The sequence below is a fragment of the Zea mays genome, chromosome 1 (genome assembly GCF_902167145.1).
Source record: "Zea mays cultivar B73 chromosome 1, Zm-B73-REFERENCE-NAM-5.0, whole genome shotgun sequence".
NCBI classification, from domain to species: domain Eukaryota; kingdom Viridiplantae; phylum Streptophyta; class Magnoliopsida; order Poales; family Poaceae; genus Zea; species Zea mays.
In genome coordinates this window covers 100,443,909-100,461,137 of record NC_050096.1, presented here as the reverse complement: position 1 = coordinate 100,461,137, position 17,229 = coordinate 100,443,909, and positions in this window count along the sequence as shown.

Here is a 17,229-nt window from a genome sequence, read left to right as displayed (position 1 = left end):
CCTCCTCCTTCTTCTCCTCCGTTGCCTTGAATGCAACGGGTTGGGCTTCGGATGAGTCGCCAAGCTCGTTGATTTTCCTCGAGCCTTCTATCATGCACTCAAAACTTACAAAATGCCCGATAACTTCCTCGGGGGTCATTTTAGTATATCTAGGATTACCACGAATCAATTGAACTTGAGTGGGATTAAGAAAAATGAGAGATCTTAAAATAACATTTACCACTTCGTGATCGTCCCACTTCTTGCTCCCGAGGTTGCGCACTTGGTTCACCAAAGTCTTGAGCCGGTTGTACATGTGTTGTGGCTCCTCTCCTTTGTGAAGCCGGAACCGACCGAGCTCCCCCTCGATCGTTTCCCGCTTGGTGATCTTGGTGAGCTCGTCTCCCTCGTGCGCGGTTTTGAGTACATCCCAAATCTCCTTGGCGCTCTTCAACCCTTGTACTTTGTTGTACTCCTCTTTACTTAGAGAGGCGAGGAGTATTGTTGTTGCTTGAGAGTTGAAGTGCTCGATTTGGGCCACCTCATCCTCATCATAGTCCTCATCCCCTACGGATGGTACCTGCGCGCCAAACTCAACAACATCCCATATGCTTTTGTGGAGCGAGGTTAGATGAAATCGCATTAAATCGCTCCACCTAGCGTAATCTTCACCATCAAAAGTTGGTGGTTTGCCTAATGGGACGGAAAGTAAAGGTGTATGTTTGGAAATGCGAGGGTAGCGTAGGGGGATCTTACTATACTTCTTGCGCTCTTGGCGCTTAGAAGTGACGGAGGGCGCATCGGAGTCGGAGGTCGATGTTGATGAAGTGTCGGTCTCGTAGTAGACCACCTTCCTCATCCTCTTGTGCTTGTCGCCTTTCCGGTGCGGCTTGTGGGAAGAAGATTTTTCCTTCTTCTCTTTGTGGTGAGAAGAAGATTTCTTCTCCTTCCCTTTGTTGGAGGAGCTCTTCTTCTTCTCCCTCCTTTTAGTGCGGGACTCTTCCGATGAAGTGCTCCCATGGCTTGTAGTAGGCTTTTCGCCGGTGTCCACCTCCTTCTTGGCGTGATCTCCCGACATCACTTCGAGCGGTTAGGCTCTAATGAAGCACCGGCTCCGATACCAATTGATAGTCGCCTAGAGGGGGGGGTGAATAGGGCGAAACTGAAATTTACAAATATAAACACAACTACAAGCCGGGTTAGCGTTAGAAATATAAATGAGTCCGAGAGAGAGGGCGCAAAACAAATCCCAAGCGAATAAGCGAGTGAGACACGGAGATTTGTTTTACCGAGGTTCGGTTCTTGCAAACCTACTCCCCGTTGAGGAGGCCACTAAGGCCGGGTCTCTTTCAACCCTTCCCTCTCTCAAACGATCCACGGATCGAGTGAGCTTCTCTTCTCAAATCAAAGCCGGGAACAAAACTTCCCCGCAAGGGCCACCACACAATTGGTGCCTCTTGCCTTGATTACAATGGAGTTTTGATCTCAAGAACAAGTGTGAAAGAAAAGAAGCAATCCAAGCGCAAGAGCTCAAATGAACACGGCAAATCACTCTCACTAGTCACTAGGGTTTTGTGTGAAGAGGATTTGATCTCTTTGAATGTGTCTAGAATTGAATGCCTAGAGCTCTTGTAGTAGTTGAGAAGTGGAAAACTTGGATGCAATGAATGGTGGGGTGGTTGGGGTATTTATAGCCCCAACCACCAAAAGTGGCCGTTGGGAACCTGTCTGTTCGATGGCGCACCGGACAGTCCGGTGCCCCCTGCCACGTCATCACTGCCGTTGGATTCTAGCCGTTGGAGCTTCTGACTTGTGGGCCCGCCTGGGTGTCCGGTGCACACCGGACAGGTACTGTTTGATGTCCGGTGTGCCAGCATGGGCAAGTCTGACGTCTGCGCGCGCTGCGCGCGCATTAAATGCACCACAGGGAGCCGTTGGCGCCGAAGAGAGCCGTTGCTCCGCTGGTGCACCGGACAGTCCGGTGCACACCGGACAGTCCGGTGAATTTTAGCGGAGCGGCTGCCACCCGAACCCGAGGCTGGCGAGTTCCGGAGACCGCGCTTCCTTGGAGCACCGGACATGTCCGGTGCACACCGGACAGTCCGGTGAATTATAGCGCGCCGGCTTCCGAGAAATCCCGAGGGTGAAGAATTTGAGTCTGAGTCCCCTGGTGCACCGGACAGGTACTGTTCACTGTCCGGTGGCACACCGGACAGTCCGGTGCGCCAGACCAGGGGTGCCCTCGGTTGCCCCTTTGCTCCTTTATTGAATCCAAAACTTGGTCTTTTTATTGGCTGAGTGTGAACCTTTTACACCTGTATAATCTATACACTTGGGCAAACTAGTTAGTCCAAAGATTTGTGTTGGGCAATTCAATCACCAAAATTATTTAGGAACTAGGTGTAAGCCTAATTCCCTTTCAGGTACTGAGTTCATCTGATCTTTCTGACATTGATGATTCCCAAACTTATCACCCTTGACTATTGGCGCAGGCGTGGCCTTACACCGATGCATATTGTACCTCTTCAGTACATTTTCTATGTATGACTTCTGTGGGAATCCTAATACTCCCTTATGTCTATCTCTGTGAATTGCTATTTCTATAACATAAGAGGATTCTCCCATGCCTTTCATTTCATCTTTATGATAGTCTGATCAAACTTGATGTACCATTGTCTGAGGCTTGTTTTAATCCATAAATGGACCTCCTTAGGTGACATCCATATGTTCTTTACCACGCATGACAAAACCCTTTGGTTGTGCCATCAACACATTTTTCTACTAACTCTCTATATAGGAATGTTGTCTTTACATCCATCTGGTGGAGATCTAGATCAAAATGGTCCACTAGTGCCATAATGATCCGGAATGAATCTTTCGTTGAGACAGGTGAGAAGGTTTCATGGTAGTCAATGCCTTCTCTCTGTGTGAACCCCTTGGCCACAAGTCTAGCCTTATATCTTTGTACATTCCCTATGGAGTCACGCTTGGTCTTGTAGACCCACTTACAGCCTACTATTTTGGCTCCTTGGGGAATGACCTCTAAGCTCCAAACTTTGTGCATTCTCATGAATTCTATTTCATCTTCCATGGCTAAAAACCCACCTGGATGAATTTGGACTTCTCATAGCTTATTCATATGTAGTGGGGTCACCTTCTTCATCGATGTCCTCACTCATATAAATCTCATTCCTTTATATGTCTACACTTGTGTAAACTCCATAGTCATAAGGAATCGTAGATCATCTAGACCTTTGAGACTTTCTTAGACTTATTTCTGGTTCTGGTTCATTCTTGGGCTCCTGCAATGGTGCGTCACTTGGCGCAACACTACCACTGTCTTGTGAACTCTCCTATGCAACATGCTCAGAAGAGCCAAGCTAAGCAGAAGGTGAAGCAACTTGCTCTATAGTAGTTGCACTGGGTGGTGCATCATTTGCAGCAGGGGTTTCTGAAAGCTCTCTTCTGGGTTTTGGTGTTTTGGATGACAACACAATTAAAGGACTGACATGTGTGTTAAGTGTTGGACAAGTGCTTAGTGTAACGCTTGTTAAGTTCAACACAAGTGTTAAAGAATGATGGTTCAAAGGCTGGATTGTTTATGAATAATGGGCATCACAAGTAAGATGGACATTGCTTAAGTGAGACTCGATCTACGTAACTCAGAGACAACTGATCAAGCCAAGGATGGAAGCAAGAAGTGCTTTGAGGTACCGAGTGCACGGGAGAAGGTCGAGGAGGCCAAGGAAGCCAAAGCCAGAGGTGAAGGAGATGAATTGCTAAATCAAGGTTGATCAAGTTGAGAAGAGCTATGATGCATCAAGGATCACCGCCTAAGGACATGACTTACAACCAATGAGGTAACATCTTTTGTTATGTGGTGTAAGTCATAATGTTCAAGATCAGGCTCAAGATGAAAAACAAGGTCACTAGAAGATGGAGCTCTTTTTGAGGAGAAACAGAAAAGATGGGAGAAGATATGAAAAGAGGTAATCTTCTAGGACTTAGTCAATTAAATTATACTCTAAATGTATTTTTCTAAGTCACAGGAAAGTCCTCCCAAAAGATGAAGATGAACGGGGAAGAAATATGAGGAAATCACTTAAGTGTGTAGCTGTCTAGGCTACACCAGACAGTCTGGTGCCCCTCACCGGACAGTCCCAGGTACGCTGGACAGTGCGATGGTGCGTTCGACCGGAAGCCTCGGCCTCAGGATTTTGTTATAAATCCCAGACGGTCTGGGCCGAGCCACCGGACAGTCTAGGACCCTCCAACAGCTACCTCTAACGGCTACCCAACAATAATGGCTAGCTGACACGCCAAAAAGTCTGGTGGTGCACCGAACAGTCTGATGCCCGTCAGCGCAAAAGGAAGGAGGCAATCAGATCCTAGGATAACAGTCTCTAGTGGATCACCGGATAGTTCGGTGGCCCCGCAGAATGGCAGTTATTTTCCAGGATTGAGATCTTCATTGCATGGAAAGGGGCAATGACTAGGGGCTATAAAAGGACCCTCTAGGCACCCTTTTGGAGTACACAAGTGCATCCAACAAGTCCATACATCATTGTGATCAATTATTTCTCTCCCTCTCTTGTGTATCTCTCTAGTTTGTATAGAGGCGAAGTTATAAGCCTTTAGAGAGAGGGGAAGTGCTGCCGAGAGCTAGAGCAAAAACTTGAACGCATTGTTACTCTGCTAGAGTGTTGTAGAGAAGGTTGTAAGCAGCCACGACATCGTTGTAATCAACATCAACATAGTGGAAGGCTCTATCTGTCGCACTGACAGATCTAAGCAAACAGAGGAAGGATTTGAAATAGACTCTAGGCCAAGGTGTGGCTAACTCTAATGAGGACTAGGCAAGCATTTCAGGCTTGGCTGAACCTCGGGATAAATCCCTGTTTCTATGTGCTCTGCTCTCTGTTGTGTGCTGTCTCTCTGTCTTAATTGCCTTTTATACTTGCACTTCAATACTTATCTGTCGTACAAGTTGTCTTTAAAATCTAGGGTATTTTGAGGTAGGAACTTCAATTCCGCTACGACCTACTCGAAGGATCTTTCATTCCACCGCGATCCAGTCTTCGAGTAGAGTAAGAATTTCCAGTTTTTAAGTGATATTTTTATTCGCATATTCACCCCCTATAGCGCGACATCTAGGTCATGTTCCCGAACAAAGGGAACTTTCAATTGGTATCAGAGCTAGGCCTCTTCGGTGTGGGCTTAGCCATCTGGAGATGACGATGTCATCACAAGAGGTTACTCTAGAACTTCTTTTAGGCGATGGTTCTAATTATAAATCTTGGTCTATCTCTATTTATAATTGTCACACCCGGTTTTAGAAGGCAAACCGAATGTGAACCATGTACGTGCTAGGAAAAAAACTCGCGTACACATCAATTACATAGTTGGACATCATCACATATTGCTCAAAATAATAGCAGAAATAGTACTTTATTACATCAAGATGCCCAAGACATCCACATAGTCATTTACTTAAGTCTTAAACATAATCAAAGTGTGAATACAAAACAAAGAATGATAAGGCCTTCACAGGCAGCTGACGGGGGGATTGCCACAACACGACTAGAACTCATTGAAGTCCTGAAACTCCTGAAAGTCCTTCATGTTGCCTTCATCTTCTGTAGAGGTTGCACACTTTACCCATGAGCCGTGATTCCCTTTCTACCCGGAGAGCGCTACTCCCCATTTACCACTACCTAGGTGGCCTGGCAGGGTATCACTACGTAGCCTTTACAAAGATTCCCCTGGTGTGCAGTTGCTCGTTAGGTGTCGCCAGTCGTACCAACATAGTACTCCTCCCTAAGGTGGGTGACTAACAAAACCAAATCAAATAAACATCGGCACCCACCCTTAGCAGAGCAAGCACTATGCCCCAGCCCCCATCGACGGTCGTACAGCAAAGCCAACAACACCTCAAGTTCATCTAATTAATCATGGGCTGATAGAGTCATGAAACCTGTATCTCTTGCATCCATCACTCTGATATGCACACGAGTGATGTAGTAACAAGCCCGAGGGGGCTCAGACACTCGCCTTGTGTCATATAGAGGTCGGACGTAGGTTCCTAGCGCATGGAGTACATTCTGTAGCAAGTTTGGGAAATGTCCCATCTCGAACATTGAGGTGTAATGCTCGGTGACAGACCATATCCCAATAAGGTTTTCCTCCTGCTCATCGTTGGCTTCTTCATTGTTGTTTTCTTCTTCTTCTTCTGCCTCATCATCTGAAGCGCCCCAGATCCTAAAAGACTCAAATGTGATACAATTACTAGTCCCAGGAGGCTAGTAAACACATTTATACATCAGATGATTCCAGATCTGCTTAAACGAGACAAACCTATAAAGGTGGCGATCAACTTTAAGATTTGGTCCACAACTCGGGACATATCATTAGAGTGGGGCTGAAGCAGCATGATATATGCAGCGAAGCAAATCAGCGGTCCAACAGCCACAGGCAAGGTTGGGAACAAGCGTAACTCTTACCCGATCAGCGATCTCCTTCTCTGAAAAACAACAAATAAGCAAGGGTGAGTACTTACGTACTCAGCAGCCCACCTTCACCCACGGAATGGGGAAATCAGATATAATGCATGGAGTATGTGGAGCTCAGGGTATTTTGCAGAAATAGCAATATTTGATGCAGGGTTATTTTGTAAAACATTTTGCATTTTTCAAAGCGCATCCTCTCCCAAAGGAGCAGGAAGTTTTTCATTATAGAACAAAATCCCCTGGACTAAACCATCCAGGTATCTCAGCAGTTTCCCACTGGTTTTCATTTTCAAAAACAGCTACTGGACTTCCCGTCCACCATAGCTCACGGCTCAACCGCCGAACCTTTTAAAAACCACTTCTCAAAAGCACCTTTTTTGGAAAACAAAACACTAATTGTTATACCACACCAGACTCATCCATATCCGTGGACGTGGACTATTCGAATAGGTTTGAACTCTGCGTAGAGGGGTACACTTTACCCACTAGTCCGGCTCTGCGATCTCATGGCCAATGAGACCCGAATCCGAATCTCTTTCTTTCCTCGCACGTCCTTACCTTAACGGTTATACCGGAAGGAGTCAGGCCACCACCATGTCCAAACCGGACAAAACATTCCCCCTCCTTATCCTCCCGGTGCTCCCCAGCCACCATAACCCTGGGGTTCGAACCGTACGAGTTCAGATTGAGTGACTGCCCATACAGTCTCGAGTGGTTGTACTTGTCATGAGTACAGGTAGTGAAGGATGACAAACCGGTCCTTATATGAGAGGACAATCCTTCTGCTCACACCTAACCTGGCTGAGCCAACACCTGAGGCCCTCCCCTAAACCAGGGAGTCCCTGATCATCCCTACTCAAAGGTGATAAGGGTGAAAACCCTTCATCATACCCATTTTGAAAAGCATTTTCTTTTTAAAACTCACACCTTTTCTCAAATCATTTGTAACAAATATATCAAGGATTGATTGCGGCAAGCGGCTGGGTGGCCATAATCACTTGTCTCAAAATCATATCATGCATAAAATAAAAGGCTGAGGGTTGTGGTTGAAAAAGCATAGGTAATTTATGCATCAAAGGGATCCAGTGAGCTTGCCGTGCTTATCCGACGAAGGGGGAAGGGGAGCTCGTGGAACTGGCTTCTAGCTCCACTGCCTGGCGTAGACTTGCAGATCTGGCCACCACGAGACGGCACGAACGCTCTGATAACTATGCAACATGAATAAGCAAACATACAAACCAGCAAGTATATCAACAGATATTTAGTATAGTGGTCAGAATAGCGATATATGGATGGGTAGAGTCTTGAGTAGAATCTGTGTCATGTGGTGTTGAGATACTACTAGTGGTGGAGCGGAGGTGCTTACTAGGAGGGTGGACTGGAGGCGAAGCGACACTATGCGTGTAGCCGGCAGAGCGGAGTAACTGAGTGGGTGGGGTGTTTGCCTTGGCTGAGGGTGTTGAGTGTGTGTGGAGAGGGAAAGGGTAGCTGGGTGTATTTATAGCTGGGTGTATGTGGTGTAGCACAGTGAAGTTCATTGTTAGTGAGAATAGTGACAAATAAACCGTCTGACTTAGTATGAACATGAGAGTTATAGGCAGAATATGGGACAAGAGTATTTTGGGAGTTTTCTGGAACATGAACCATGCTTAAGGGATGACATGTTTGGATAGGGAATAGTTTGATAAGAATTTAGAAACAAGAATTATTGGAATCTGAGTTTGGAAGCCTGGTTCGAAGGAATCTCAAAGTTAAGCGTGCTTAACTTGGAGAAACCTGGGATGGGTGACCAGATGGGGAGTTCCCTACTGGAAGGAAAATCACAGTCACCGGAGTTCGTATGACTGGAATATGGGTCTGGCTGGTCTTAGGTGGACTGGACAACATGATGGATGAGTAGTTGAAATTTGGGGGTGATCGGATGATCGATGAATAGTAACGATGAATAGTGACGACGAAAAAGTAATTATAGATATCATAGATGAATAGTAACGATGATGAATAGTAACGGTGAATATTAACGCTGAATAGTGATGGTGAATAGTCGTATGAACGAACGATGAATAGTGAATATGAACGAACGATGAACGATGAATAGGAACTATGAACGAATAGATGAACGATCGAATGATCGGACGAACGAACGATCGGAATTTCGGAAGCATAACGGCAGGACAAAGATTATCTGGACGAATGATGAATAGGGACTATGAACGAACGATGAACGATGAATAGGAACTATGAACGAACGATGAACGATCGAATGATCGAACGAACGAACGATCAGAATTTCGGCAGCATAACGGCTGAACAAAGATTATTTGGACGAACGATCGAACGATCGGACGAACGGACGAACGAACCATGAACGATTGGACGAACGATCGAACGATCGGACGAAAGAACGAACAAACTAAGAACAGGTGGACGAACGATCGAAGAACGACTGAACGATCCTTGTGCTAGTGTGTGCTTGTGTGGGAAGTGGAGTGGGCGTGTGGGGGGGGAGAGAGTTGCCATGAAATGGCTTGGGGTGGCTTGAGAGGAGGCCCTTGCGCCTCTATTTATAGCCATGGTGGGGGGATTAGGGGGAGGGATGAGAGGATTAGTGGGAGGATGAGAGGATTAGTGGGAGATTAGCATGTATTTGTCTTGTATAAGTGAGATTAGCTTGAGAGCTCACCGTGTGACACCGGAGGCATACATATACGTATGAGCATGAGAAAAGTTATGGAGAAAATATTTGTAGGGACTTGAAAAATGATTCTGAAGGTATTTCTCAGGAAGAAAATACTTGGAGATATATCGGTGGAATATTTGGACAGTATTTCTGGAAAGAACTTGAGGGGGTCACTGGGGAAATATTTGTAGGATATTTTGAGGAGGATTTTGGAGAGAATATAATAGACCACTATATTTTATTTGTTGATATCAACTCGTAAACAAACATTTTGAAATGAAATTTGAAATTCATTTTGAATTTAGAGCGAGTTTGAGAAAATTCCAAGATTTGAATTTTTGGGATGCTACAAATCTACCCCACTTAAAATGAATCTCGTCCTCGAGATTCGGCTTAGAAGGGTTATGGGTATAGCTTTACTTCAGCTACATATCTTCACTTTGCAGACTCTTCGAGGAGATGGAACTTCAACAAAATCTGGCCTTTGAGGAGCATCCGGTTGCCGATTGCAAATGCTGATTCTGGCTACTCAAAGATCATCTTCAGGCTTTAGCTTTCGCTTGGCAGCTAGCTTATTGAAGAAGCATCGATGCCAACACACAAACCTTTCTCTAACAAACTCCCACATGGATTCCTTCCTTGATTGGTCTTCTGGTGCTTCATCAACGGAACTTGGGTGACCACTTCTCATCCAAAAACTTATAAGCTTCGATGATCTAGTCTTCCACAAGCTTGCTATAGGCCTTCTTCTTTTTCTCCATAGCAGGAACCTTATTGGAACACTACCCCACTTAAAATGAATGAGGGTAGAACTCTTGAATCTTGGGGATTTGAACTCCTTGAAGTACCTCATAACAAGGGTGTTACGGGGCCTTCTTCTGCTGTTGCTGCTTGAGCAGGCTACGGAGAAATGACTGACACGGGGTTGATTCTAGGAGAACCTTCTTCTTATCTTCTCTTCACTATCTTCTTTTCTCTTCTCACTGACCCTTCCTTTCTCTTTGCTCTTCCCACTTGAGGATTCTATCAAACAGTATTACCATCATACAAAGGAGGAAACCAAAGACTGTGAACCATGTGCAACAGTCTTCAACCCAAGAATCACCAAGCATTGTGATCTTAGGGGCGAGGGAGTGGAAAATGGAGTTGCTTGCGATTTGGCAGAGGGGATTTTATCTGGTGTGTGCTTTGCATGGGATGGGAACTGAGGGAGCTGGTGGGGAAGTTTTATAGGCGAGTGGGGGTGTTAGGGTGCAGACTGGTGGTGATGGAGCAGGTGACACGAGGCAGTAGGTGCGACAAGGGGAGGGGGGACGGTGTTGCTGGCGGTGATGGCCGCGGTGGGTGCGCTGCAAGGGGAAGTGGGGCGGTGGTGGTGTGCATGGAGGCGGGCACGCGTGCGGGGGGCATGGGTGAGTGGTGGGGTCAATGACCCTGATGTTTGTGTTCTCTAGTTCCAAGAATCTTTGCCTCTCTGTATAGTAATAACTTCTTATGTCCTCTTTTCCTGTTTACTTTGACTCAGGGGCAGTGCTTTGATTCTCACGGTCGGTCCTTTTGACTGAGCGACTGGACTGGTTTTTTTTCTGTAGCTTATTCCATGCTTCAAGGGTAAGCTTCCCGGTATCTTCTTGGGTAAGGTTCTTTTCTCTTGAGATGGGTTAAGATGAGAATGGAAGCATAAGGTGAGGATTAGCTCTAATTTGTGATCTATGTTTTTAGATAGAACCTTTCTTAAAAAGAAAGAAAACACACAAGCTCAGCAATGATAAGCACAAACAAATCAAATGTTTTGAATAAGGGAAGAATAGAGTTTTTCCAAAGCACGGACTACTCAGATTCGGGGGCTAAGCATAACTACTATTGCTTGGCTCCTGAATTGAGAACTATGCTAAATGCAACTTATGAGCGCTAACGTTAAAGCATCACATATGCACTCAAAAGGGGACAAAACATCAAGCGAAATTCATTTTGAAATGCCCTAGGGGGCACACAAATAGAGTTTTTCAAAACACGAGGCTACACGGTTACCTCTCATACATGCAGGGCTCTAGCCAAAGTGAAGAAAAACTTCACTACCCAATGCATGCAGAGGACTGGGCATAACTAACTTCAGACCAGGCAGCTTCTCTTCTGGCAAGGCTGGCACACAACTTCAATCTGAGACATCTCCTGGATGGGTCAAGAGGGAGCTGATGTTGATGACTTCTTCTGGCGGCAACTGAGATGGCAAGACGGGGTCGAACTCTTCTTCAAGTGGGACTGGCTCTTGTAGCTGCTCCGAGGGCGGCGGTGCTGGCGGGGTGCTTGCAGCTTCTTCTTTGATCTCACGGGACGGTGCTGGAATCTTCTTCATGGTGAGGGGCGCAAACAACTCTGGCGGGGGATCTTGGGAGGACTCGGGGTGCTCTTGCTTATTCATAGCTTGAGGGAAGACTGGAATTCCTTCCAAGACTATGGCTCCTTCCGGGAGTTCCCAAGCCTTCTTTTCTCCTCTGATAGTGACCGGGTGACCTTCAAGAATCTAGGGATCTTCAGTTCTCCTGGGTTGAACTGGGTTGGATGAAGCGGGCTCTTGGATCCACATGGCTCTACGTTGGTTATGGGTTACCAAGTAGGCCTCCATCAACTTCTGGACATGCTCATCCTTGGCTTGCTTTATGGCTTCAACAGCAATGACTTCACGACTTTCCAAGGTAGCTACACGGGCTTGAGCTGTGGTGAGATCCACATGGAGCTGACGGTTGCGCTTCTCTGCATCTTCTGCTCGGGCAATCATCTGATGGTGGTGTCGAGCCAAGAAATCATACTATGTGATAGTCGCCTAGAGGGGGGGTGAATAGGGCGAAACTGAAATTTACAAATATAAACACAACTACAAGCCGGGGTTAGCGTTAGTAATAAGAAACGAGTCCGCAAGAGAGGGCGCAAAACAAATCCCAAGCGAATAAGCAAGTGAGACACGGAGATTTGTTTTACCGAGGTTCGGTTCTTGCAAACCTACTCCCCGTTGAGGAGGCCACAAAGGCCGGGTCTCTTTCAACCCTTCCCTCTCTCAAACGATCCACGGATCGAGTGAGCTTTCTCTTCTCAATCACTTGGAACACAAAGTTCCCACAAGGACCACCACAAGATTGGTGTCTCTTGCCTCAATTACAAGTGAGTTTGATTGCAAAGAAAGGATCAAGAAAGAAGAAAGCAATCCAAGCGCAAGAGCTCGAAAGAACACAAGCAAATCACTCTCTCTAATCACTATGGCGTTGCGTGGAGTTTGGAGAGGATTTGATCTCTTTGGTGTGTCTAGAATTGAATGCTAGAGCTCTTGTAGTAGTTGGGAAGTGGAAAACTTGGATGCAATGAATGGTGGGGTGGTTGGGGTATTTATAGCCCCAACCACCAAATGTGGCCGTTGGGAGGCTGTCTGTTCGATGGCGCACCGGACAGTCCGGTGCACACCGGACAGTCCGGTGCCCCTGCCACGTCATCACTGCCGTTGGATTCTGACCGTTGGAGCTTCTGACTTGTGGGCCCGCCTGGGTGTCCGGTGCACACCGGACATCTACTGTTCCTTGTCCGGTGTGCCGAAATGGGCGCGCCTGACATCTGCGCGCGCTGCGCGCGCATTTATTACGCTGCAGGTAGCTGTTGGCGCGGAGATAGTCGTTGCTCTGGAGACGCACCGGACAGTCCGGTGCACACCGGACAGTCCGGTGAATTATAGCGGACTAGCCGTTGGAGTTTCCCGAAGCTGGCGAGTTCCTGAGGCCGACTTCCCTTGGCGCACCGGACACTGTCCGGTGTACACCGGACAGTCCGGTGAATTATAGCGGAGTCGCCTCTGGAAATTCCCGAAGGTGGCGAGTTGGAGCTGGAGTCCTCTGGTGCACCGGACACTGTCCGGTGTACACCGGACAGTCCGGTGCTCTCAGACCAGAGGGCCTTCGGTTCCCACTATGCTCCTTTGTTGAATCCAAAACTTGGTCTTTTTATTGGCTGAGTGTGAACCTTTTACACCTGTGTAATCTATAAACTTGGGCAAACTTAGTTAGTCCAATTGTTTGTGTTGGGCAATTCAACCACCAAAATTAATTAGGGACTAGGTGTGAGCCTAATTCCCTTTCAATCTCCCCCTTTTTGGTGATTGATGCCAACACAAACCAAAGCAAATATAGAAGTGCATAATTGAACTAGTTTGCATAATGTAAGTGTGAAGGTTGCTTGGAATTGAGCCAATATTAATACTTACAAGATATGCATGGATTGTTTCTTTCTTATATAACATTTTGGACCACGTTTGCACCACATGTTTTTTTTTGCAAACTCTTTTGTAAAAACCTTTTCAAAGTTCTTTTGCAAATAGTCAAAGGTGAATGAATAAGATTTTGCAAAGTATTTTCAAGATTTGAAATTTTCTCCCCCTGTTTCAAATGCTTCTCTTTGACTAAACAAAACTCCCCCTAAAAGAGATCCTCCTCTTAGTGTTCAAGAGGGTTTTGATATACCATTTTTGAAATACTACTTTCTCCCCCTTTTGAACACGATAGGATACCAATTGAAAAATATTCAACACTGAGTTTTTGAAATTTGAAATAGGTGGTGGTGCGGTCCTTTTGCTTTGGGCTCATTTCTCCCCCTTTTTGGCATGAATCGCCAAAAACGGAATCATTAGAGCCCTCGAAGTGCTATCTTCCCCTTTGGTCATAAATAAATGAGATAGGATTATACCAAAGATGAAGTCTGATCTTTTTGCTTTGGACTCATTTCTCCCCAAAGACAAAGTCCTTTTCTTTGATGCTCATGCTTTTCTCCCCAAAGAATGGAGAGTTGCTTGGAGCGACGGCGAAGGATGAGTTACGTAGTGGAAGCCTTTGTCTTTGCCGAAGACTCCAATTCCCTTTCAATACACCTATGACTTGGTTTGAAATAGACTTGAAAGCACATTAGTCATAGCATATGAAAGAGACATGATCAAAGGTATATAAAAGAGCAATGTGTGCTATCTTAGCAAAAGAAATTGCGCGAATCAAGAATATTGAGCTCATGCCTAAGTTTGTTAAAAGATTGTTCATCAAGAGGCTTGGTAAAGATATCGGCTAATTGATCTTTAGTATTAATGTAAGAAATCTCGATATCTCCCTTTTGTTGGTGATCTCTAAGAAAGTGATACCGAATGGCTATGTGCTTAGTGCGGCTATGCTCGACGGGATTGTCGGCCATTTTGATTGCACTCTCATTATCACATAGCAAAGGGACTTTGGTTAATTTGTAACCATAGTCCCGCAGGGTTTGCCTCATCCAAAGCAATTGTGCGCAACAATGACCTGCGGCAATGTACTCGGCTTCGACGGTGGAAAGAGCAACCGAATTTTGCTTCTTTGAAGCCCAAGACACCAAGGATCTTCCCAAGAACTGGCAAGTCCCCGATGTGCTCTTCCTATTGATTTTGCACCCCGCCCAATCGGCATCCGAATAACCAATCAAATCAAATGTGGATCCCCTAGGATACCAAAGCCCAAACTTAGGAGTATAAGCCAAATATCTCAAGATTCGTTTCACGGCCGTAAGGTGAGCTTTCTTAGGGTCGGCTTGGAATCTTGCACACATGCATACGGAAAGCATAATATCCGGTCGAGATGCACATAGATAGAGTAAAGAACCTATCATCGACCGGTATACCTTTTGATCCACGGACTTACCTCCCGTGTCGAGGTCGAGATGCCCATTAGTTCCCATGGGTGTCTTGATGGGCTTGGCATCCTTCATCCCAAACTTGCTTAGAATATCTTGAGTGTACTTTGTTTGGCTAATGAAGGTGCCCTCTTGGAGTTGCTTCACTTGAAATCCTAGAAAGTACTTCAACTCCCCCATCATAGACATCTCGAACTTCTGTGTCATAATCCTACTAAACTCTTCACAAGTAGACTCGTTAGTAGACCCAAATATAATATCATCAACATAAATTTGGCATACAAATAAGTCATTTTCAAGAGTTTTAGTAAAGAGTGTAGGATCGGCCTTTCCGACTTTGAATCCATTTGCAATAAGAAAATCTCTAAGGCATTCATACCATGCTCTTGGGGCTTGCTTGAGCCCATAAAGCGCCTTAGAGAGCTTATAGACATGGTTAGGATACTCACTGTCTTCAAAGCCGGGAGGTTGCTCAACATAGACCTCTTCCTTGATTGGTCCATTGAGGAAGGCACTTTTCACGTCCATTTGATAAAGCTTAAAGCCATGGTAAGTAGCATAGGCTAATAATATACGAATTGACTCAAGCCTAGCTACGGGTGCATAGGTTTCACCAAAATCCAAACCTTCGACTTGGGAGTATCCTTTGGCCACAAGTCGAGCTTTGTTCCTTGTCACCACACCATGCTCGTCTTGCTTGTTGCGGAAGACCCATTTGGTTCCTACAACATTTTGGTTAGGACGAGGAACTAAATGCCATACCTCATTTCTCGTGAAGTTGTTGAGCTCCTCTTGCATCGCCACCACCCAATCCGAATCTTGGAGTGCTTCCTCTACCCTGTGTGGCTCAATAGAGGAAACAAACGAGTAATGTTCACAAAAATGTGCAACACGAGATCGAGTGGTTACCCCCTTATGAATGTCGCCGAGGATGGTGTCGACGGGGTGATCTCGTTGGATTGCTTGGTGGACTCTTGGGTGTGGCGGCCTTTGTTCTTCATCCTCCTTGTCTTCCTCAATTGTATCTCCCCCTTGATCATTGCCGTCATCTTGAGGTGGCTCAATTGCTTGATCTTCTACTTCATCAACTTGAGCCTCATCCTTATTTTGAGTCGGTGGAGATGCTTGCATGGAGGAGGATGGTTGATCTTGTGCACTTAGAGGCTCTTCGGATTCCTTAGGACACACATCCCCAATGGACATGTTCCTTAGCGCAATGCATGGAGTCTCTTCTTCACCTATCTCATCAAGATCAACTTGCTCTACTTGAGAGCCGTTCGTTTCATCAAACACAACGTCACATGAGACTTCAACTAGTCCAGTGGACTTGTTAAAGACCCTATATGCCCTTGTGTTTGAGTCATAACCAAGTAAAAAGCCTTCTACAGTCTTAGGAGCAAATTTAGATTTTCTACTTCTTTTAACAAGAATAAAGCATTTGCTACCAAAGACTCTAAAATATGAAATGTTGGGCTTTTTACCGGTTAGGAGTTCATATGATGTCTTCTTGAGGATTCGGTGTAGATACAACCGGTTGATGGCGTAGCAAGCGGTGTTGACCGCCTCGGCCCAAAACCGATCCGAAGTCTTGTACTCATCAAGCATGGTCCTTGCCATGTCCAATAAAGTTCTATTCTTCCTCTCCACTACACCATTTTGTTGTGGCGTGTAGGGAGAAGAGAACTCATGCTTGATGCCCTCCTCCTCAAGAAAGCCTTCAATTTGAGAGTTCTTGAACTCCGTTCCGTTGTCGCTTCTTATTTTCTTGATTCTTAAGCCGAACTCATTTTGAGCCCGTCTCAAGAATCCCTTTAAGGTCTCTTGGGTTTGAGATTTTTCCTGTAAAAAGAATACCCAAGTGAAGCGAGAATAATCATCCACAATAACTAGACAGTGCTTACTCCCGCCGATGTTTATGTAAGCGATCGGGCCGAATAGATCCATGTGTAGGAGCTCCAGTGGCCTGTCGGTCGTCATTATGTTCTTATGCGGATGATGGGCGCCAACTTGCTTTCCTGCCTGGCATGCGCTACAAATCCTGTCTTTCTCAAAATGAACATTTGTTAGTCCTAAAATGTGTTCTCCCTTTAGAAGCTTGTGAAGATTCTTCATCCCAACATGGGCTAGTCGGCGGTGCCAGAGCCAACCCATGTTAGTCTTAGCAATTAAGAAAGTGTCGAGTTCAGCTCTATCAAAATCTACCAAGTATAGCTGACCCTCTAACACTCCCTTAAATGCTATTGAATCATCACTTCTTCTAAAGACAGTGACACCAATATCAGTAAAAAGACAGTTGTAGCCCATTTGACATAATTGAGAAACAGAAAGCAAGTTGTAATCTAGAGAATCTACAAGAAAAACATTGGAAATAGAATG